Source organism: Talpa occidentalis, unplaced genomic scaffold (genome assembly GCF_014898055.3).
Source record: "Talpa occidentalis isolate TD23 unplaced genomic scaffold, MPIMG_talOcc4v2.1 talOcc4.2, whole genome shotgun sequence".
NCBI classification, from domain to species: domain Eukaryota; kingdom Metazoa; phylum Chordata; class Mammalia; order Eulipotyphla; family Talpidae; genus Talpa; species Talpa occidentalis.
In genome coordinates, this window is record NW_023602073.1 from 5375891 (window position 1) to 5399963 (window position 24073).

A 24073-nucleotide genomic window follows, 5' to 3' on the forward strand; every position below is an offset into this window, starting at 1 on the left:
AATCCAAGCTAGGTTATCCCTGTTCTGTTCCCACCATGACTGATTTAGAAGGAAAGAGGAAAACCTTAAATCTAATTAGACCGTGTGTAGAATAGATGGGCGAGAATAGGAAAAAAAAAAAATCTACTTGAAGAATCCTACTGATATATTCATATTCTATACTAATATGGTATCTGGGGCTGGGCGGTGGGATGCCTTTCCATGCAAGTGGGTGGTAGTAAAAGGTGAAATGTTGACTGTTCATTATCAGAAGGTTATATAAGTGTGACTTGGAGGTTGTTTTGAAATCTACTGTACTTTTAAACTCATCTGGTATTCATTACAATGCAGTTCCTAAACAAGATGAAACTGTATAGCTAATGACATAAAATGTTTCCTCCTTATCTAATCAGGAATCTTTCTCGAGCAGCTAGATTAGCTGTTATTCAGAAAAGATAATATAGGGGATAATTACTCACTGTATTTCATAGGCGGAATTAACCATATGGTCTCTAAGTTATGTATATTGCATATGAAAATAAAAACCAGTAAAGAGAAGTCTGCAGTATTCAGCCAATGGCACACAAGAATACCCTACTCTGTTTTTTATTAACCTTCTTCATATGAAATGGGATCTGCAGTTGAGAATCATTTCATGCTATTGGTGCATTTGCCCATCTTGTTTGGGGGAGTTTTATGAAATTGTAGCATGTTAATTAGGGGAGAGGCAGTGTATGGTAATGACTAACATTCACTCAAGAAGTCTTTATTGATGGTACAAGGCAGTGTTTTGGACACTGGTTGTTCATTGTGATTGTGAGCAGATTGCGCATGCCAGAGACTTCACAGAAGAAGTTCAGGGAGAAAATGACTACATCTTTTCAAAAACTGGAGTTTGATTTCTGAGTGTTACCAATCACAGAAGACCTGGGGCTGTGGGCCAGTTTATATTCCATTGAGTTTTAATATCGCTCTTGGAATCAGTCACCTAGTTGTGCAGATAGAAGGCATGCCATTTTTACCTCAAGAAGAACTCATACCATTTTTAATTCTTAAAAGTTCCTTGTGACTTGTCCACTTGTCCATATTATTAATGTGAAAGTCTACAATTACCTAAGTTGTGCTACAGCAGCGCAATTCAAATGTTTGACAGGAAATATTTAACAAGTCTGAAAAATCATTTTGCTTGGGCCATGAGACATGTGTTTGGTTTAATACCTTTTTTATTATTTCTACTCTTTTGCTGTGTTCAAGTATTGGTGGCAGTGAAACCAAATTGGGTGTTCAGAACCAAAAGTCTGAGTGTCAGGGGACTTCTCTATTTCACACATTGTCTGCAGAAACTGATTTTTCCCCCTCTTCAGGCTCTCCTGACTAACTCTTGTATTTACAGAGGACTTGCACCCTCCTTTGGGTCAAGGGCTAAACAAAGTAACGGCTACAGAAACACTTTCCTGGAAGACAAAAGGTGGTCAGTAGTAGTAGGGTCTGATGAGATGAGCTCCCTAAGGGTTTTGAACTGTCCCATTTGGTGCCTGGGAGTTGGTCGTAGGGTTGAATGACTCCCTCATTCCTGATGGGTAGAATGAAAAGCATGTAAGTGTAATTTACAAGAAACTCACAGAAAAATGACCCCTTGTTGGGTCCCAGTTTTCAAGGAACTGAGAATAAGGGAAAGGTGTGTAGGCTCAGCTTACACCTGGTGAAGGAGCAGGGTGCTCAGGTAGGGAGCTACATCACTTACATGGACCTGCCACAGCCCACGGAATGTTGTCTCGCCCGTTGCATTTTTACCTGTGTGTTTTAGGTATTTAAGGACTGTTCTGGGCTTTGTCTTCACCCAGATCCTGGGGAGTATTTTCAGCTGGTGGTCAAGGGAGCGTTAAGCCACCGGCTGAACAGGATTTCATTTCGTTCCGTTATATAGCTGAAATACAATAGTTTCTCTTGGAGTTATCCTTTTTTTGTATGAGGTGTCTGATGTTGGAGGGTGGTGGTGGGGAGTTAGAGGATAGATGATTTTCTAGCTGCTTCCAGATCAAAATCAAGTCCTTCTCCAAATTCCAGAAAATCAGACATAACCATAAAATAAACAGAACAGCACACTCTTAAACCAAAAAGAGAAAAATTCCAAGCTGTTCTGAATTATCTGGTTCATTTGAGATTGGACTTTATGTGATTTGGCCGTAGTGGCAGATGCGTTTTAAAAATGCAGTTCAGTTAAATGCACCAGGACTCTAGGTTACTTTTCCCAACAGGACAGCGGTTGTAGGTTTTCCAAAAATAATCATTCTGGCCCTCCCCACTCCCACCCCACAGGACTGTTCTAAGGAGCCCCTTAGATCTCTGTGGGTGGTGGGCTTTTGTGTGCGAGACAGGCAGGCATAGCCTGGCTTTACAAATGCATTTCTCAGGTGTGGCTTTCTGCATCCATCAAGCATATCTGAATTGTATAGGAGTAGCTATCTTGATGTCTGCCTTTTATTTCTTGCCATCAGGCAACTTGCAAGAAATTACAGCTATCGGATGCTGAGGTGAGGGGTATGTGCTGCATGGGCATGCCTGTGGCCCACCTGAGCCTGGCGTGGTGTGCTCTAGCACCAGAGAAACCCCCCCCTGGGCTGACTCCAGCAACTGTCATCACAAAATCCTCTCTGAAGGGTAAATCCCATCAGCTACATTGTCCTTCTAGTTGTGCTTTTCCCTCACATCATGCTTCCTTACCTGTTGTCCTGTGCATCTCAACATGAATTCAGATGTGAAGGTTGCCACTAGCCCCATGTTGTGTGCATCTGAGATATGCCCTGTCTGAACTGCTACGTACCGCAGAGTGTAGAATACACACCAAATTGCAAAGAAATGAGTCATGAAAATAAAGCTAAGTATTGATTGCCTGTTTAGCTGACATTGCTTTGGATATATTTGAGTTAAATGACATATAGGAAATTGAATCGCCACCGTTTTAACAAATGTAATGTGGCCTTTGATAATTTAAAATCCTTGTGTGGCCTGTGCCCTCTCTCTCTGTCAGCGCTAGTGTGTAGTTTGCAAGGATCGTGGGGGCGGGACTCACTTTGGCATTCTGCCCCGAGTAAAGTGCACTTGTGTGGCAGGGTAGTCAGTGTGCCGTAAAACCCACTTCTTTATTTGGGGGTACATATCTGTGAAGTTTAATCAGTGCATGTAGTCAACATACAAAGCACTTTACCCCCAAATTGGCCTATATCCCTCTCTGTTTATACTTTTTCTAGATTTTCTTAAAAACAAACAAACAAACAAAACAAAACCAACAACAAACCCTTTTCCAGATTTTCTAGTCAAGATACAAAGCAGTTTACCCCCCAAATTGGCCTATATCCCTCTCTGTTTATACTTTTTCTAGATTTTCTTAAAAACAAAAAAACAAACAAACAAAACAAAACCAACAACAAACCCTTTTCCAGATTTTCTAGTCAAGATACAAAGCACTTTACCCCCCAAATTGGCCTATATCCCTCTCTGTTTATACTTTTTCTAGATTTTCTTAAAAACAAAAAAACAAACAAAACCAAACCAACAACAAACCCTTTTCCAGATTTTCTAGTCAAGATACAAAGCAGTTTACCCCCCAAATTGGCCTATATCCCTCTCTGTTTATACTTTTCTAGATTTTCCTAAACAAGCAAACAAAAAACCCCAACAACAACAAACCCTTTTCTAGATGTTCGAGAAAAACCCTTTTTAGATTTCCTAGTCAAGATACAAAGCAGTTTACTCCCCAAAACGGCCTATATCGCTCTCTGTTTGTACTTTTCTAGATTTTCTTTTTTTTAAATTAAAAAAAAAAAAGGCCAACAACAACAAACCCTTTTCTAGAAAAATCCTTTTCTAGATTTTCTAGAATTCTTAGTGTACCAGAGGTTCATCTCCACAGTTTTTCCTTTTGTTGCTGAGTGGTATTCTGTCATGGATGTACCACGGTTTGTCCATCAGTTCACAAAAATGGTGGTTTTTAATTTTGGAAAACCAAATGTGACTGGAACTGGCCTTTGAAGGTTTGGTGTTCATTGCCAGTTATATATTTAACTTGTTAATAACATGCCAGTCTTTTCTGTGTGACTTTTCCAGGGTGACTGTGTTGTTTTCTACTCTAAAAGTAATGTGAGCGGATTCAGTTTGCTCTTGAGGATTCTTTTGTGTTCGGTATTGTCAGTCAGCATTTTACTTCTGGTTTTTGAATCCGTACGTAGAATCTCACTATTGTTTTTAATTTGCACCGCCCCTTGTGACTTCAGACTCTTGAGTATATTTTCATGTGTGTATTTGACCATGTTGGGTTTGTTTCTTATTATTGAAAATGGAGTGTTTTTAAAAAAATATATTGAGTGCGTGTTTATTGATACGTTTCACACATACATTCATTTTCTGTATTAGTTTACCCAGGGATACTGTAACAGGGTATAGCTCTGTTTTGTTTTAACATGGACGGGGGATAAAAATTCTTGGCTTACCTTGAACAAAATGTTTTTACGTAAAGTGATAGTTTCCAAGAACCTTTCATTGTATATCCTGGACATGAAGTGAGGACTTGACCACACGTATGTGGGTTAAACAACAAATTATTTTTCTCATAGTTTTAGGGGCTAGAATTCTGAGGTCAAGTTTGTTTCATGAGGCCTGTGGTCTTTTTAAATCTTCACATCCTTCCCCCCTCTGTATGTCTAGATTTCCTCCTTTTATTCAGACACCAGTTACATTGCAGGAGGCCCTACCCTAATGTCCTCTTTTTTACCATAGTTACTTATTTAAACACCCTGTTTTCAAATACCATCACGTTCCAAGGTACTGGGGTTAGGGCGGCTGCCTTTTTGGGGGATCTTTCCTAAAAGAGAACCCTATCTGTTTGAATAAATCCCATTTATCATTCAGCCTCTTTGTATGCTTTTATAGCCTATTGTTATTGTAAAAACCATGTTTCCTCTAGGAGGTAGGGGGTGTGTGTGTGTGTGGGGGGGGGTGTATTTAACTTTTAGACTATGACAGTTTTTTGAGTTAATTTTTATTTGGTGCAAAGTATGGTCAGAGGTGATTTCAGAGAAAGAAATGGGGCCCTTTCATTTATGTTTTTAAACTCTAATGGTAATCCAGGGGCTATGATGCAGAGTTTGAATATCACAGAAGAGTAGTCTCCCTGGAGGAAATTCTTTGGAGGTTTTCTTTGTATTTATATGTAAAATTTCACTCTCTTGCATTCAAAACAAGGATAATATCATCATTTGGAAACTGGCATTTTTAAATCGGTTAATCTACAGGAGACTTCTGAGTCTGTTTTGCTTTAATACTCCAAAAGTGTGACACAGGAGGACCCCTGCAGCGCCCCTCTCTTGCAGTTGCCTGGGGCTGGTTGAGGGCTACCGTGTTTGAGTTTCACTCTGAAATTTCCTAACCTGGAACCTGTTAGGTTTTTGCATCTTTCAAAGAAAACACAACTGTCAGGCGTCCACTGAACATCCTCACACACTGTATCTTTTGAGTATATGGATCCATAGGCCAGATGCTTTGAGAGGGAGCTGCACTGTCTTCCAGGTAATGCTGCTCTTCCCATCACTGCCTTGCGTCGCTTTGTCCCTGAGAAGGCAGCTTTTCTTCCTAATTCAGTCAGCAGCGTCGCTACTTCACTTGCTTCCTTTTCAAACACTGATTTTCTTCCTATCCTCATATTTTGCAAAGACTATTAGAATCATACCTTGAACCCCTGGGTGCAGTGCTACTTTCTACTCTTTTAGCTGCCCTAAAAAATTCTGAGTAGAAACTCAGCACGTGTGCACAGAACTGGAAGGGATTTCATGAAACAGCCTTACTGCCCATGTGTTGGCCAGGATATATTTTGCGTCTAGTTTTTTCTATTTGATTTAAAAGAAAAATGCTTGTCAGGAGACACAGTGTATTGATGACCTTCTAGGGAGCAACAATCTGGAAAAGAGTATCTTGTATATTCTCCGCTTGTCTTGAGTTTATATATGTGAATATCTAAAGGTGCTTCCTGCCAGTTGTTGCTGCACAGAGACTGGTGATGATGAAGCTGTGTGGAAGGCTGTTCAGGTTCTTTCACCAACTCTGCGCACTTAAATCTGGTGCCTCATTTCACTCCACAAGATAGAGGACTAGAAAGGTGGGGTGGGGAGTCGGGGGTGGAAGGGAGTGTTTGCTAGTTCTGGTGTCAAGGAAATTCTTCCTTTGTTTTTTCTTTCCATCTCAGTGGTTCTGAAAGTTTCACCCCGAGATCTCTGGGGTTCTCAGAAGTCCGCCTTTTGGATGTTTACATGGCAGAAAGTACCATCATAGATCATAGCAATACCAAGAGACTTCTTCCTTCATAGTTATTGTCCCCCCAGTGTGCCCTGGGGCTTTCCAGACACTATCGCTCAGCCTGAATTTAGTCACCAGAATCCAGCTGACTTCTATTAAGCCAGACATTAAAGTGATTTGCAAAAGTGGAGACAGCGGCACATTTCCCCTTAGCTTTTTGTTTTGGAAAATGTAATTGCCATGAGGATGTTATTTATTAACATAGTGGTTTTATTGTTTCAGTTAAGTGAATTAATATCTATTTTACAGTTTTCTCAATTTCAGTATTATGAATATCAGTATCTATCCATAGCCCATATCAACAGCGGCTCTTGGGGTCCTCAGTCATTTTTCAGAGTTTGAAGAGACCCCAAGACCAAACAGAATGATGTCAGTGTAATAGAACATCGAGTTTAGTTTAAAACCTTTTTTTTTTTTTTTATTTCCCTAGAGAAAAGTAGATTTCCCACTCTCCCATTCTTTTTACTCTAGGAATTGTAAACATATGCAAAAGTAATGAAAATAATGTGATAGTCTACCACATGCCCAATTCCTAGCTCTAATATTACCTAACTCATGGCCAAATTAGGTTGCATTACACCTCTGTTTCCACCCCTTGGGTTGTAGTGAAGCAAATCTCAAATATTACAGTATGTCAACATTTCATTAATCTTTAAATGATGAGGATTTTATTTAAAAGAAACATCCATCGTAGTGTCAAATAACTAGCCACTGTTGCGATTTCCCCTCTTACCTGTATCATTCTTTTTAAAAGGCTGATTTAAAGTAAGGCTGAGATTTATTGATTAAAAACACATGACTATTGGGCCTCCCCTGGTGGCACAGCAGTTGAGTGCTGGGCTGTGAAGCTGCCCGCAGCCTCTGCAGTGCTGGTTCGATCCCCGGCCACCAGCGAGGGTCCCACATGGCGCACAGACCTCACCTGCCGTGCCTGCTGCTCCCCTCAGCAGTGTACTTCGTCAGTCTGCCTGTTCTGCTCCCTGCTCTGGCTCTGGTGAATTCTCTCACCCTCCTGCGCTTCTGACTGTGCCCAGTGCTTGAATAAATAAATAAATGAATCTTTAAAAAAGAACAAAAACACAAGACTATTAATAGTTGACAAACCCCCAAACCCCACCCAAAATTTCTATTTTGGTGAATTTAACATGGTCATCTGTCTTGCTGGCACAAGCTTTGATTGTGCTGGGCGTGTGGGTTTATGTGCTGTAGCCTTTGGAGGAAGATCTGAAACAGGATTCGCCTTTGAGGGTGAACTGTTCTTAGTGTTTTTCTTATCTCATTCTAGCCCCTGCACATTTTCGTAATTTCAGTCCCCCACCTGCACTTTTCAGGGGCACAAACCTGTGGTGTCGAGCGGTGTTTCGTTGCTACCTGGAAAGTCTGCAACATCCTTTGCTCCTTGGTCTGTTAGTTGCATGGGTTGGGGTGGAAGGGGTAGTGTGATTGAGGATATGAAATCATAATTTCCTCAGAAATGCAGATATCTGGAAGCCCTGGAGGGGGAGGTCTAATGAACAGGCTCTCAGGTGTAAGAGGAAGTGTGGCTTATTCAGCTGCTTTGCCATAAAGTGCAGAAAAGAGGGGCAGGAGACCCCTGCAGAGAGCTGAGCTCTCAGGAGCAGGGAGAGGAGGGGCGGGGGTAGAAGGCTCTTCTGTAAACAAGCCCCCACAGCACCGGCCTGTAGAATTTTGGTCCTGTGGCAGTCTTCTTACCAAAATTAGATGCTTGGGGATGAACACAAGGCCTCTGAAGGAACACAAGGTGGTGTGGGATATAAGTGGGCGTTACCTACAGGAGGAGGGGGTGCTTTGCAGCATGTCTTTGTGCTGGGGGGGGTGCTTGGTGATGGGACATACAGCTTTGGAGTACACCAGCTCACAGTGTTGTTCTGAACTCACAGGACGTAAAGCGCCGCTTCCCCCAAGGCTCCTGAGTAGAACTGAGGTTGCTGCTGAACTTGCACCCAGGCCCTCTCAACTCTCCAAAATTTAAAAATGATCGGACCTTAGTAGCTACAATTAACTGAGCACCTACTATATCCCAGGTGCTAAGAGATGTGCTTCGCTTGTTTTATTAGTTCCAATTTCTATAACAGCTCTGCTTGCAGCTTGTGATTTTTCCAGTTCTGCTACATTTTACCTGTAGGAATAGGCAATTTACTTGAAGAAATGCTATAATTGAGAGCAACAGTAAAACTTATTATTTAGTATCATTGGGAGGCTTAAATGATTATACACCTCCCAGGCTTAGAACACACCTACATTTTATGGAATGCTTACTCCTGTTTTTACAGACAAGGGAATTGAAGCATGAACATGTTACCCAGGTTTCCCAGTGTGTTAGAACTAACTAGTAAGTGCTAAAGCCAGGACTGGACTTGTGGAGCACATGCACGGTCCTAGTGAACCGTGTGCACTTGCGCTCCGAGCGAGAGCTTCAGCTTGTCCACATCCCTTGTCCCTATTAAGCCACAGTGACTGCATGGGTAGCACCGGCCCATGTATTTTATGGGATTGGGCTGCTGCAGGAAGAAGGTCGCTCAGATGTGCAGAGCCACAAAGGGCAGCTCCACTAGTAGCTCTTGTGGAGCTGGTGCTGTGAGGATGTTCTGGGGCACACTTCTGGTTCATACAGCCTCACTTTGTTTTGTTAGTTCCAATTTTTATGAGTTGCAGTGAAAGGCAGAGAAACGACTACTAGGCTGCCAAATGCTGTGCCCCTGAAATGATTTTTTTTTTGGGGGGGGGGACCAAAAGTTGGGTTTGGTTCTCCTTGGGGCCAGATGAGGATCTGTACACATATTGTAAACACCATTAGTTCAGGGCAGCAGACTAGGTTAGAAACAGAATTTAGGAACCCAAAGAAACAAATATCCTTTTAATGTTTGCTTCATTTTGCTATCGCCTTTGTCCTGCAGCTCTCCTTCATTATCCACGCATCCCTGGGACTGGCCTGGCTCTGTGGCATCATGAACTCTGCCAGGGAGGCCAGGAGTGTGGGTGGGGTACTGGGACGGATGGACCGGGGGCCCTGCTCTACTGCCAGGCCCCCTGGAAGGGTGTGTACAGAGAGTTGACAGCCTCAGAGATCTGACAGGTGGAGCATGAGCTTGGTGATTTTCTGCTTGATCTCTCTCTGATTCTTCCCCCTCGTGCATGGCAGGTTCACTGCTAACCAAGGGAACATTCCAGAGAGCTCATGGCCTCCTTTGCTGTTCCCATGCCCTTGGAAGGAGGGGGGGGGGGCACAGATTAGTGAACAATTCATGAACAAGAGCTTCCATAGTTAATACGCAGTTGAAACCATTTGTCCCCTGTCTCACTTGTGAAGGCCTGGCAGCCATTTGGAATTTTGTCTTCCCATTTTGGGACTGACAGATGTTACTGGGGTTTAAGATAACTTTTTTTTTCCCCTCCCCAACCAAGAAGTTCCTTTACCCCTCTTGGGGGAGCAGAAAAGAACACGATTCCTATCTTAGGTTGCAAATGTCTTTTATTTTTTTGGAAGACATTTGTAGAACATTGGTGGAGGTTTGGGCTGTTTCGTAGTCCTAATGTTTTGAAAAGTTTACCTCGATTAATTGTTTCTGTGCGGCCCAGTGCTGATCAGGGAAATAGGTGTTTCAGCAGCATCTTTCCCTCACTTTGCACTGAATTTTTTGGGTCTTACTGTAATTAAACACAGCATTTGTTGAAGGAGTGGGTTGCTTTGGTCATGACCTAAGGAAAAGGACATGTGGATGGAGTGGGGGGTGTGAATTCTGGTGAGAACTTTTGTATTTCTACCTCCTCCGCCCCTCTACCTCTTTTATTTTTTATTTCACAAGTCAGGCTGTAACTTTAAAAGAAACTGTAGGAGTTGTTCCCCAGTTATTCACAAAATGAGTCTTTGTCTGTTTTTTTCATTCACCATCTGGTTACAAAGCAAAATTGGAATCGTGCTTGTTTTAATTATTTTCTTCTTGTGTGGCCAGGAGGTTATTTGGTCTGGTGAGGTTACACTATAAGCCTGAGCTCTTCTCATTAATACCACCGAGTCCACATCCTGCGCCAGCACTGGAATGGTTAAGTTGATCCACTTGTGTGGCCAGCGCTTGATACAACACAGTGGTCACGACTTAAAATTACCAGAGGAAATGTGGTGTCAGTGTGTGGGGTTTTTCTTCTTCTTCTTCTTTTTGGTTTTAATCTCCAATAATGTTAATTAAGTGCATTTTTCTTCCAACAAATATGATTATAAACAGCTTAGGTTTATAATCTTAATGCTTGGGGTTATGAAAGGGACAACGTGTATTTTCAAACACTGTCTTAATATGTTAAAAGCAAAGTGTAAAATAAGAAAGTATTTAGAACACTCTGCGGCATGAATAATGGAAATAGCGTAGTCAGAAACTTTGTTCAGTCATTATTTTTTTTTGTGAATCAGCCTAAGGATGGGAGCATTGCACAGAGACATTGTTTAATACTAGGCAAGTGACATAAAAAGATTTCTTAAAATGTTGCTTTTTAAAAATTCTCCCTTGAGTCTCCACTTGTTTGGTTTGTGATGACTTCAGCGTGGTCAGTGTTTTTAAAGATGACTGTATACTAAATAAAGTTTTGTGAAATATTGTAGGTGTTATAATTAAATAGTTGTTTCTTATAATAATCTGGTAAACACTGGGACATTAGTCACAGTAGGTAACGAAACTGACAGACTCATTATCTTGTGAGATCAGTAGTGGTTCTGGAACACAATGTCCTGCCCACTCCTCATTTAAAAACAAATGTGCAGGCTAATACGGAAAGGAATAAAAAGCACCTCCCCATCCCCCCAAAAGCACTTTACTTAAAGCTCTTCATTTAACAAGGGTTTAATAAGTACCCCAGAGAGTTGGGCACATACCTGCTCAGGTGACCCATTACAAATGGGTGCTCAGTTGTAGGACTCAGAGTCCAGTTATGATCAAACATTTTGGAAAAGCTTATAAAAAGCACCGCTAAACTGCAGACCGGTAGCTCAAACTTAGTTGTATATCAGAGTAGAAGGAAGAAGGTTCGAGTGGGCTGGGAAATACGCCTTTAAAAAGCAATGAGAATTTCATGCAGAAAACTGCTTTACGGGTATATTGTGATTTTTGTAAGGCTGGGGACAGGGGGTTCAATGCTTACACCAGAAAAGCAAATGCAGTTTGCCTCATGAACTTAAAATTTAAGCTACCTCTCCATAGAAATTGGAGCTCATGCTTGCCACACTGTTGTTATTAATGAATTAAAGTACATTATGCATCATGTTAACAGTTCAAACCAAACCTATGTTTTTCATTTCGTTAAACTGAAAGGTTCTTTTAAAGCAGCACTATGTAGAAAGTTGTATACGGAAGAAACAAAATAGACAATCTGTCATTCAAATTAACCATAACTTCCCTATACTTATAAAAGTACAGTCATGATAGAAGTCCCCACAGTCTGTACTTCAGTGCAGGAGGAGAGATGGGTCTAGCTTGCTGCTTGGGGGAGGTGGGGGTGGCGGTGCTTGCTGATGAGTACCACTGCCCTCCTTGGGCGCCCTTTTGCCAGTTTGCCAGTTTGAAAAGTTTGCCCTTTCTACATTTTTTTTTTTTTTTTTTACTTTACACCCTGCAGAGTTGGGGTTTGTATGGATTTGCCCCCCAAAACTAACATCCAAGTTGGAAAAACAGTTGTCAGTACATTCTTCCTTCTCTCTCTCTCACTGATTTATTTATTTATGCATACAAGAACTGGGGTATAGGCCAGAGATGCAGGGGGTGAGAGGATTCACCAGAGACAGAGTGGGGAGCAGAACAGGAAGATCTACTGAAATACACTGCTGAGAGGAGCAGCGGGTGAGACAGGAGAGGTCTGCTGTGCCATGTGGGTAGCTCCCTGGCCTGCCAGGATTGAACGGAATGGCACTTGTGCTGCAGTAGCTGGCGATAGCTTCCTAGTGCTGCGTCTTTAACCCTGGCGCCACCAGGGAGGCCCCCCCACCCCCTTCTTACAGCTTCTTCCCACTATCTTTTTTTTTTTTTTAAAGATTTATTTATACAAGAACCGGGGTACAGGCCAGATGTGTGGGAGGGTGAGAGGATTCACCAGAGACAGAGTGGGGAACAGAACAGGCAGACTGACAAAATACACTGCTGAGGGGAGCAGCGGGTGCTGTAGGAGAGGTCTGCGCGCCATGTGGGACCCTCACTGGGATCAAAACTGCGCTGCAGAGGCTGCGGACAGCTACACAGCGCTGCGCTCAACCACCTGCGCCACCAGGGGAGGCATCCCACTATCTTTTTTTAAATAATGGGTTTATTGTGTTACACATACTACAAAATTTACTCTTTTAAAGTATACCATTCAGTGGTTTTTTAGTCTAGTCACAGTTAATATAACCATCACCACTATCTAATTTCAGATCATTTTTATTACGTCTAAAAAGAAACCCCTTTCTATTAGCCAGTTACTTCCCATTTTCCCCACTTCCCCAGATCCTGGCAATCACTCATGTCTTTCTGTTGCTCTGGGTTTGCCTGCTCTGGACACTGCATATAAATGAAACCATCCGGCATGTAGCCTATGTGTCTGGCTTTTTCCCCATCATAAAACATAAAGGTTCATCGTGTACCATGAATCGTAACTTCATTCTCCCCCGTTTAAACTTTCTAAAATTGTGGTGAAATATAAATTAAAAACTTTACCATTTTAAACTGTGCAATTCAGTGGTATGAACTATATTTACTTTGTGCAGCCAGTGCCGTCATCATTTTCCAGAATTCAGCCTTAATTATTGCAGATTATATTCCATTACATGAATACTCCAGTTTATCCATTTACAGTTGATGGATATTTGTTTTTTTCTTTTTTCTTTTTTTGCTATTAAAATAATGCTGTTATGAAATTTTGTGTGCACAATTTTGTTTAGACAGTTTTTCAGTTTTCTTAGGCGTGCTTCATGGAACGGATTGGTCATATATAGATATGTCTTTTCATCTTTAATAGAGAAATGTCTTTAAATTTTTGACTCATATTCCAGTTGGGTTGTTTGTCTTTTGGTTGGAGTTGTAAAAATTATATATTCTGGAGACCAGCCCTTCATGTGATATTTGATTCACAAATAGTTTCTTTACCTATTGTCTTGTTTCCGTCATGGAAATAGGAAAAGTTGGTTGTTCCTTTTTTTTTTCTGTTTCATCCGATCCATCTGAATGAGTTCAAAGTGTTAACAGAAAAGATAACAGCGATTTTAGGTCCAGATTTGTTCAGGAATATCTAGAGAATGAAAGGAAATGAAGGTTGAGTTACATGTTATTACAGATGTAACCCAGCAATCGGTACCATAACATCAGCGATCAGACAATCCTGGGTCAGGCTAAAAATACCTCTGAGTTCCAACAAGCACTAAAGGATCAGGAACAGCATTTCTGGAGAAGACTTTTTTTTTCCTCCTCTCTCTTTTTTTCCTTTTTCTCTTTCCCCAAAAGCCTGTGGTTATGGGTATTGGTGAACACAGAAAATACAGAAAGCAGGTTAAGAGGCAGCGTTTTGCAGTGTGGAGCAGAGGTGTTCTCAGTGTGTGTATGTCTGTACGGATGTGCAAATAGGAACTGATCTGACAGCACACAGGCATGCCCGCCGTCTCTAATTATAGCCTCTTGATAACATTAAACTTTGTTGCTTAATTACAATAAGTCATACATTAGCAGATCATGTCTCTGAATAGGCAGTGTCACCGTACTGCATAATAGAACAAAACTTGACCTTGTAATTTGCGGGGTTCCTACCAGGTGATGCCTTTCATCGTCAAGGGGAATGTGAGACCGTTTGAGATCATAGCTCCTGATAATTCTGTTTACACTAACACACTTTTTAATATGGGCGCTCACTTTAAATGTGAGGAAGTTTTGACATGCACTGACGGGAAGACAGTTTTTGTCTCATTCCCGGTTGCTTTTTCATAGCCCCTAATTATCTGACTCCCTTTTAACTTTCAAGCTGGTCTGGTCTGGACTTAAGTGTCACAGCACTTTTTGCGCTCATTTGAAAAAGTGCTTTTCCTTCCTTAAGTCCATGTTTGGAGTCATTGGCTGCCATCTGGGGCAAACAGGTATGGGCTGTTGATAGAAATGAGCAACTGGGAGACACTATTTCATAATGTGTATCTTTTTCTTAGAGTCTTAAAATTATAAAGTTTGGGATAGTGTATAATTGTAGAAACAGGATATTTTTGAAATTCTAAATGCAATGACCAAATGTGGAACTGGGCAAATTCTATTCTCCTGTTCAAAACCAACCTCGGCTGCCAGTTAAAGAACTGGAATGTAACAGCGTACCACACCACCTAAGCTTCTGAATATTGCTGTTAATTTATTTTCATGGGTTTAATTTCCAAACACTGTGGTAGTAAACCAGTGGGGTGCATTCAACTCTTGCTGTGGAGAGTTAACCACTCACCAGCCCTTTTTTTCTCTCCATTTTATAGATGGTAATTGTAAGACAGTACATCTTACCTCTGTAGAACTGGTCGGGGCCCCAGGGAGCACTCTGTCCACAACCCCACAACTCTGACTTTGTCCATGACAGTGTGAGATACATCAGGGTCATCTTGCTCAGGGCATCTGCTGTGAGCCCAGATGTTAGGGCCTGGCTCTTTCTGTTCTGTTGGCGCTGCCTTTAGCAGGGCACCGGGCCCATTGGACTATCCCCCCCGCCCAGGTCTCCTTTCTTTGCATCTGGGATACCTTTATTCTCTCCCTCTGCTTGCCCCTGGAGGTTGATGGAGGGGTCTCTGAGCATCCCTTTACTTATGATGTCCACTGTCCTTTCCGGTGTGCTGAGATTCCTTTCCGATTCCTTCCTTCATTCATTCTGGAGAAGTGACTTCTCAGTAAACACCCTGGAGGTGCCTGGGCTTCTGTTTCTATAACTAAACAGGAGGAAAAGGTGTGGGATGTGAGGAGTACAGCAGCCCACTTACCCTGGGAGGAAAAGAAAATTATGTCAAATCTAACTGAGTTTGTTACGTGTTTTGACGAAGCCATTGCTAACATTCTGGGATATTGCTGTTAAAAATAAAGGATCCAACAGTTAAGCATTTTGACTTCTCAAATTTTGGAATGGGCTTTTTGTCAACCCCCAAAATTCAGGATGGCTAACTTACAACTCTAATATACTCTTAAGCATACATGTGAAATAGCACTTGTGAATTCCTGTGCGCCATGATGAACGCTAAGGCTTTTGTAAGGGAACTGTTTGGCCTGGGGAAAGAAAGTACTAATTCCCAAATGTTGGAAAGGGCTCTCTGGAGCTTGTTAAAAAGATACACCCCCTGCAGTGTTCCGCTTCAGCATTGGTCCACTAGTAAATTACAGGGTTATGGCTAAAAGAAAAAATTCAGAAATAAAGTTTTTCGGTTTTATGCATTTTAACAATGAACTTATATACTTTAACTTATGAACTTATATACTTTAACTTATGAACTTTAACGATGAAAGTATATACTTTAACATGCTCTCTAGGTTAATTGTGGTGTTCAGTAGTGATGGGAAGCTAGCTTATACCAAATCCAAGGTTAACTTACTTGTAGTATTTAGGATGGTTCAGTAGGCCATATGCAAATATCAATGCCTGTATTTCTTTCTTTCTTTCTTTTTTTGTTTTTTTTAAGATTTATCTATTTATGCATACAGGAGCTGGGGCACAGGCCAGAGGTGCAGGGGGTAAGAGAGGACCCACCAGAGACAGAGTGGGGCACAGAACAGGCAGATTGACTGAAGTACACTGCTGAGGGGAGCAGCAGGCAAGACAGGAGAGGCCTGCTGAGCCATGTGGGCTGCTTCCCGGCGGGCCAAGGATCGAACTCATGCTGCAGAGGCTGTGGACTGCCCCATAGTGCGGCGCCCAACCCCCTGCGCCACCAGGGAGGCCCCCAATGCCTGTATTTCTAATCACTCCTCTCATTGGTATTCCAGATTATTGAGTTACTTCTAATAATGTAGGTGTCCTGTTGTGGCGTCGTGGCTATGAAGTTGTTTGTCCTTTGTGTCTCCGTGGCTTCTTTACACATGAAGGAAGCACACTGAGGTCACAGTCACCAGGTAAATCATGCAATGGTTTCTGGACTGAGTTGTGATTGTGACACATGTGGCACCTTTGATACTTAGATTTTCATTCGTTGCTTATGTAATTTACCAATGACCTGGGAGGATGTTGGGACCTTGGAGTCATCGTGTAGAACTGGTGCTCTTAATGCTACTAGTTGGGGTTCCGCGAGGGAATGTGCCAATCTGTGTGTTGAAGGTTTGCTCCCCGCATGGTTTAGTGGATGAATACAGAAAGCTATTGAATAGACGTGTCGGAAACATTTGATTTACCTAAGACAGACTCCCACTCATATGACTCGGTGGTGTTCTGTACGTGTATTTATAGCCGCCACATGGGAGGTAGATGGTTGGAATTGATGTTAGTCATGATCTTTATTCCAATCCTTCTAAGTTTCTTCCAGGTCAGAAATGTGTCATATTTCCTCCTTTGAGAAAATTTTAGGTGTAAAATATAGGAGTTTTATGTAACATTTCCAAATTGGAGGGCTGTAGGGCTTGTCACCTCTCTTGAGTCCTGAATCACCTGTGGGGTGTTGACTGAAGCTTGCTGATGATAAGCTTTTTTGGGTGATGTGTCTCTCTCTCCATATTTTATTTTATTTTGAGATTTATTTATTTATTTATACAACCATTGGGTACAGTCAGAAACGTGGGAGGGTGAGAGAATTCTCCAGAGCCAGAGCGGGGAACAGAACCGGCAGACTGACGAAGTACACTGCTGAGGGGAGCAGCGGGTGCGGCAGGAGAGGTCTGTGTGCCATGTGGGACCCTCGCCCGCTGACCGGGAATCGAACAGGTGCTGCAGAGGCTGCGGGCAGCTTCACAGCCCAGTGCTCAACCTCTGCCCCGCCAGGGAGGCCCTCTCTCCATATTTTAAACAAGGTCAGATTTGTGGCCACTTGGAGGCAGGAGGCAGGCTCACAGTGCTGGTTATATTTCATATTAAACGAATGACCTTTATCTCTTTGGAAAAAAAACAAAAACCTGAAAGAGACTGTTTCAAAAGGAAGTCTTCCCTTCTATACCCACGCTATTCTTCCTGTCTGTGTGATGCTAGAAAAAGTGTTATTTTGACTGTTATGTAAAAGTTCTTGATGCTTTCTTCTGTGCAATTTGGAAATGTTTCCTTGTCGATGGAAAGAATGAAATAGTCCTGCAGGACGAGTGCCTAGCCCATTTCTTCCCCTTTGCCATCTGAACCTGTCACTCACATGGCTGACTCTTCTTTCACACTTGTCTGCATCTCGAATGGAAAATTAAAAAATTATTTTTAAATATAGTTATGATTTTTCTTTGAAGCAGCAGATGAGAGATCTACAAAGGCTTCCTCAAGCAGACAGGCTTTTATTTTCTCTACAATAGATAGGGATGTGGTCACAGTCTAGGGCAGGTTCCAGCCTCAAACCTCAGTTTACTTGCCAGATATGCTGCCTGCTCGTCACGGGCCTGTCACATTCTGGAGTACTCAGTCAGCTGGATTCCCTTCATCGGCCGGACCTTCTGTTTTGTCATCAGGAGATTTTTTTTTATGTGTAAAATCTCTTATTTGGGCAATACTGTACTCTAGGAATTGCTGAAACGATGCCAAATACTTTTGCCACTGATGGCTGGATTAGTCATTATTCTTCAGTAAATGGAGATGTGAAATCATATTGATGAGAAGCTGAATTTGGAACTGTGCCAGGCACGGGCAGAACCACAGTTCTCATAGTACCTTCATTGATAGACACTCAGTAAATGTTTCAACAAATGGAATTATGTAATTAAATGTTATCAGGAGGTTATGTTAAGCCGAGAATGTTGAAGGAATTGAGAAAGTGGGAGAATGCCATTTGGTACAGTTTGATTTACTTAAAAAAAGTAGCTTTCTGGGCCTCCCTCGCGGCGCAAGGGGTTAAGACACAACCTATGAAGCTATTCACAGCCACTGCAGCACGAGTTTGATCCCCAGCTGGCCAGGAAGCAACCCACATGGTGCTGCAGACCTCTCCTGACTCGCCCGCTGCTCCCCTCAGCAGTGTGTTTCAGTCAGTCTGCCTGTTCTGCTCCCCACTCTCTCTGGTGAATCCTCTCACCCCCCACATTTCTGGCCTGTACCCCAGCTCTTATATGCATAAATCTTTTTTTTTAAAAAGTAGCTTTCTATATTGTGTAATTTGTTCTCATCATAGAATATTCACAAACTCCAAATACTAAAAATGAAAAAAATGTTTGTACCTCTCTGATAATTATTAACATTGTGTGTTTATCAATTTCTTTTTCTGTATTTAGTAGGCTGAGATATAAAGGAAGAAAACGCAGAATTCCCAAAGCATATTGTCCGTACCGCTTCTCCAAGTCTTTTAAAAAATAATTTTCTGGATCTTTCTTTGTAATGGGCTGTATTGTGTTCCACAGTGCTACTGAATGGAATCACTACTAGCTCCTTGTCCCAGGTATTGTGCAATGTGAACAGCCCCTTCTCTACCCCCATTCCCACCCCCCACTCCACCCGTATTTGTGCTTTCTTAATCTTTGGAGCAATCCCAGCAGGTAGGTGAGGTGTCAGAACCTGGAGCGGACTAGATCCTCAGGGTGACATGAGACCCAGATCTTGAGTGAGCCTGGCTCAGCCGCTGTGCTGCGGGGCTTGCTTGGGTTTTGGGGTAACTGAGCAAATGTCCTCAAAGTTCAGTGCTTCTTAATTATCTTTTTTAGGATAAAAAGGAGCACTTTTATTTATTTTTTTAAAGATTTATTTATTTATGCATACAAGAACTGGGGTACAGGCCAGATGCGTGGGGCCGGGGGTGAGAGGCTTCACCAGAGACAGAGCGGGGAGCAGAACAGGCAGACTGACTGAAATACACTGCTGAGGGGAGCAGCGGCTGAGTCAGAAGAGTCTGCTGCGTCACGTGGGTTTCTCCCTGGATGGCTGGGGGATCGAACTTGTGCTGCAGTGCTGCAGACAGCTTCATAGGTTGCATCTTAACCCCTTGTGCCACCAGGGAGGCACCCCCGACTTTATTATTAAAATTGCTATGTATTGTGACCTTTGTCCCTCCTAGTATTTAATGTTTCCTTATTTTTCCATTATTTAGGTACTTTGTATTAGTACTAAAGTAGTCGATTTGATTTGAGTTTATTTTTGTCCATTTTCTAAAGTAAGTTGAGTCCTAGTAAGGTAAAATAATGAGGATTATGATGAATTTCTGCTTTTCAGTGCTTGGGAAATAAAAAAGCTGTTATACAGGCTTTTTTTTTTTTTTTTTCCCCCAAATTTGTTTTGTGATTTCTCGGATTTTTCCAGTTCAATGAAAGGGTATCATTAAGCTCTCTTCAAATACTGCCAGTCTTAAAGATTTTGGTGGGCATTGTTGCTGGTGGAATTCAAAGATGGTGAATATCATATTTAGAAACTTTGCAAAGTTGGGTTGAGGTTACATTGAAGAGTTGGATGTATGATCACCTTGTGGTGTGAAGTCAGGCTACTGTACATCAAAGAGGCTTGTGCTAAGTATGGTTCTGTAAATGTCTTGGGGGGGGGGCAGGAAGGGCAGCCTGATATCCTGTCTCTGTGCCCTTCAACAGTTAACAGATGTTTTGTGAATTAATGTTGCCCTTCAGTTATCTTTGAAAGAAGCAGGGTCTGCTAAAGATCAGATTGTTTAGACTAATACGTGTTGATCTTGGCACAGTAATCAGGAGACAATAAGAAGCTAGACTAGGAAAAGTCAGTGGTTGACTGTTGGATTAAAAAATAATGCAATTAATAATTGGAGTATAGCTTTGGTATCCTTGACTTGCTTTATATTCTTTCTGATTTTTGTGGCTTTTAGATTTACCTGGGAGGACCTTTTCAATAGCTTCAGAGTACTAAACTATATACTGCTGTCTCTGCTATTCTAGCCTTCCTTTCTGACTTCCAGGGAGAACAGGGAGAGGATACTAGTCATTTGATTGTTTTTTTGACACGTCATTTTGGCATATGTCCTGGACCTGTCGTCTTACTTAATGCTGATTGAATGCAAATGTATCACAGGTTCTAATTTTGGGCATTTGCTTGAGTTTTAAACGGGAGGACGTAATAATCTACCATAGTTTTAATGGTGATTTTGTGGATTACAATGGTTGGTGTCAAAAGTACTTTCAGAGAGTGACTATGAGGTAGTGGTGGTCAACCTAACACCATTTTGGAAAGCACAATAGATGAAAGAGGAAGATGTTTACTAATCACCATTATTTTTGCTTGGGGGGTGGTCTTGCATATATAATTTCCTCTGTTCCATTCTGTCAAATTCTGTGTTACAAAGATTAAACACACCGTGTCATATAGCGATTCCTTAGTTACACTGGGATTAGGAGTATGTATAGGTGGCTCTGGTTGATACAGCTGATAAAATGAAAAATAGAATTTTTTTGGGAAAGAAGTTCATCTGAAAGTCGAGCTCTGTGCAGTTTTTGCAAACAGCTTTATTGAGATGTTACGTATCATACAGCCCACCTATTTAAAGCGTACAATTCAGTGACTTTATTAGTAAATTTTCTAGGGTTGTGCAGCCACCATCGTGAATTCCAGAATACCCCTAGTTCTCAGTTTCTGTGATTTTTAGAAGTATCTGTGACTGTTGTTCCCCATGAGCATAGATGTAGTGTTAGTGGGAGTTATTTTAATGGATTCTGTCCTATCTGATGCCTAATTTTTCATGTTAATTTCTTTATGTATTCTCTGCAGAAAGGTTTTAATCTTAACTAGCTTTTCAAGTGTAAAGTTTCTGTAGCAGTCAACTCTTACTAGCTATAACAGTTTAAATTCCCTTAGTAATTGTAATGTTTTGGCCGTCTATAAATTCATGATTTTATTAATAGCTGAAGTTGTAAAAATGCTCTTAATATCTTAATGCTTTTTTTGAAGACTTGGATTATTTGCTACTTCAAATCATCTTCCATCTTTGACATGAAGCATTGAGGATGCATTTTAGGATAAGTTTTATTGATTGATTACCGATATCTAGTTTCCTTAGAAGTGTAAATTTGCTGTTGCAGAAATCATAGCAAGCACATCAAATAAGTTTTTTTCTCTGAATAACCACTGTTTGTAATTTGCTTTTCCAATGATGCAGGCTGTCTTCCAGGTTCAGGGATAGTAACTGGTGGATGTTGGATGTTCTACTGCCTTGTTGCCGCGCTTGTTGGAAATTTATAGTATAGGGTCTTGCTTCTGAGCTTTATGTGAGAGACTTCCACACTCCTAGCTATATGTGTAGACAGGTACCCTTCAGGTTTTTCAAGAGGGGTGGAGTTATTCAGGAAAGCAGTGTGGTCTGATATTCTCAACCAGGGGTGTGCATCTGAATCCCTTGTGGAACAACAATAATTCACCACCTTGAGCTACTCGCAGCTGGTTTGGTTTGGGGTAGCTGGTGTGAAACCCTGCCTTTATCATTTCAACTGTGCCCTAACTTGAGAACCATTGTAAATTGGGTTGTCTTTGAGCTGGAAGTCTAGAAAAGGTTGAGGTTACCAGTTTATCTAATCTGTCTTGGTGTGCTCACTGTATTCCTGTCTTATTTGTGGGCTTGAGAAAGAACTTTGATATGCATTAGAGTATGGAAAAGTAGTTCAAGTCCTTGGGTGGAACATGAGTCAACCAGAATTCCATTTAAACTTAAGTATAGCTGACATTTTATTAATAATGCACCACTGGCGATGAATGAGTATCATCGGTACATTTCGTAAATTCTGCAGCTTTTATACATTTGCTTGCCTTTAAAACACAACTTTGGACTTAATTTCCCCCCCTTTCTATAGAAATTTTCTGAAGGGGATTTCCATCTTCTTAACTTTTGGTAGAGCAGCGTGGGTAAGGTTCTGATTTCCGTATTCTGATTTCATTGAGCCTTGGGTTTGCACTCGAAGACTGAACTACAGCTTATGTACTGGGTTGCTCTGGAAAGGAACTGACTGGACTTTGCCCCTTCTCAGCAACTCGCTACCTCCGCGATCCTGTCAAGTTAGCCTTTCCGTCATTGGCTTGTTCTGACAATTCTCGTGGTGATACATGTAAAATGTATTCAGTAAATGTTTATTGTTGTTATTCAGTGGTTCGCATTTGAAATAATGAATTCTTATTAAGTGGATTTCCTGTCTGGTACTAGTACATTCTGTTTTTTGTTGTCAGATGTAGAAATGGAAGCTTTGAAGAGCTTCTGGCTCTTTCCATCCTGTTAAATGTGTAGTGAAGCGTCTATTTTGGTGAATGTTACTGCAGTGGTTTGAAGGAGTTTAAATATGTTTCCCAAAGAACCTGGCTTACATTAATGTATTCATTTATTCACTGGGAGAGTAATTCATTTTTTATTACATAGTAGTTTATAGCAGGTGTTAGAAACTCCTGTTGTTAACACTAATGGCAATCAACATTTAACTTTTTTCTTCACTGTCTGCTGTCTTGTGGTTTTCCACCATTTATTCTTAATTGTCATGTATAGTGGAAGTAATTAAATCCATGAGTCTCCTCCTCTTGTTATAAATGTTTGCACCCCTTTTAAGATTCCCGGCTTTTTCAGATTCTGGTTTTAATTAACATGCTGATGGCTCTCTGTTTTGTACAACAGATTAGTTGCCTTTGGGGTGGCCTTTCTCCTTCTTCCTTCCCGCTGTTCTGCATTTGGTCTATGCACCTGCGTACCCCCTTTCTTTCTCTGGGAGAAGGGGGTGTTGGAGCCATCCTTTAGAGCAACCTTCTTGGCTACCCCTGTCCTCAATATGCCCCCGTGGACGTAACTGTTTGAAACACCACATTCATTTGGTCATGCTAAATAGATTTTGTTAATAATGATCAAATTTTATATTTTCTTTTGCAAAAGAGCCAGGCCGATTGGCTTTGAAAGGTAGTGGTGACTCCTAACTTGACATATTAGGTGTTTAAGTAAATGAGGACACACGTTTTGCAAGTAAACATTCAGTAGCTACAAATTCAAAGATTTGCGTTGTGATTTTTTTGCTCTAAGTAGGTGGAGAATAAGGATATAGGCGAGAGAAGATTCCAGGGATAATACAGTGTTCTAAGTCGTTTTAGGGCAGAGAGAAAAAGCGTGTGTTGATGTATTGCTAATACACATTTTAATGAAGATGTGAGTCAGGACAGGCAGATGGAAAGCACTTCTTGTTCCTGAGAGAAGCGGTTATTTCATTTTAAGTAAGCAAGCACTCTTCTAAGTGTTTTAACCTTTCAGACCTTCAGAATCCATTTTGTGGGACCTGATTATTCACGCTGCTGGTGAGAATTTATGCGAAATGTTCAGTTCTTATTGTCTGTGTTTTAGATTCTTCGGTAGATTATGTAATGGTTAATTTTCAGGATGTGAACAGAAACAAGACAAAGATTGAGGCCTTCTTCACAAAGTGCACCAATGACTTACACACGATCCTTTCTGGGGGGGTTTACAATTTCACGCTTGGCACATGGTGGTGGCTTGAAATCCGTTTTGCAGGACAGGGAGGTTTGATTATTTTAAATGTTTTGTTTTCTCACTGAAATTTCATTGTAGTGGATTATTTGGGCAACGCTAGCCAGTATTTTCAAAAGTGCACTGGAAACTTTCATCAACTTCTTCATACTTTTCGTAAGCTCGAAAAAAATGGTTGAAGTTGATTTGATTTAATAT

General features: G+C 41.3%; 1 protein-coding gene across 1 annotated transcript in view; it reads left to right on the forward strand.

The window, feature by feature from the left end:
* JARID2 (jumonji and AT-rich interaction domain containing 2) overlaps positions 1-24073 on the forward strand; it is a 257710-nt gene that overhangs the window by 67819 nt on the left and 165818 nt on the right.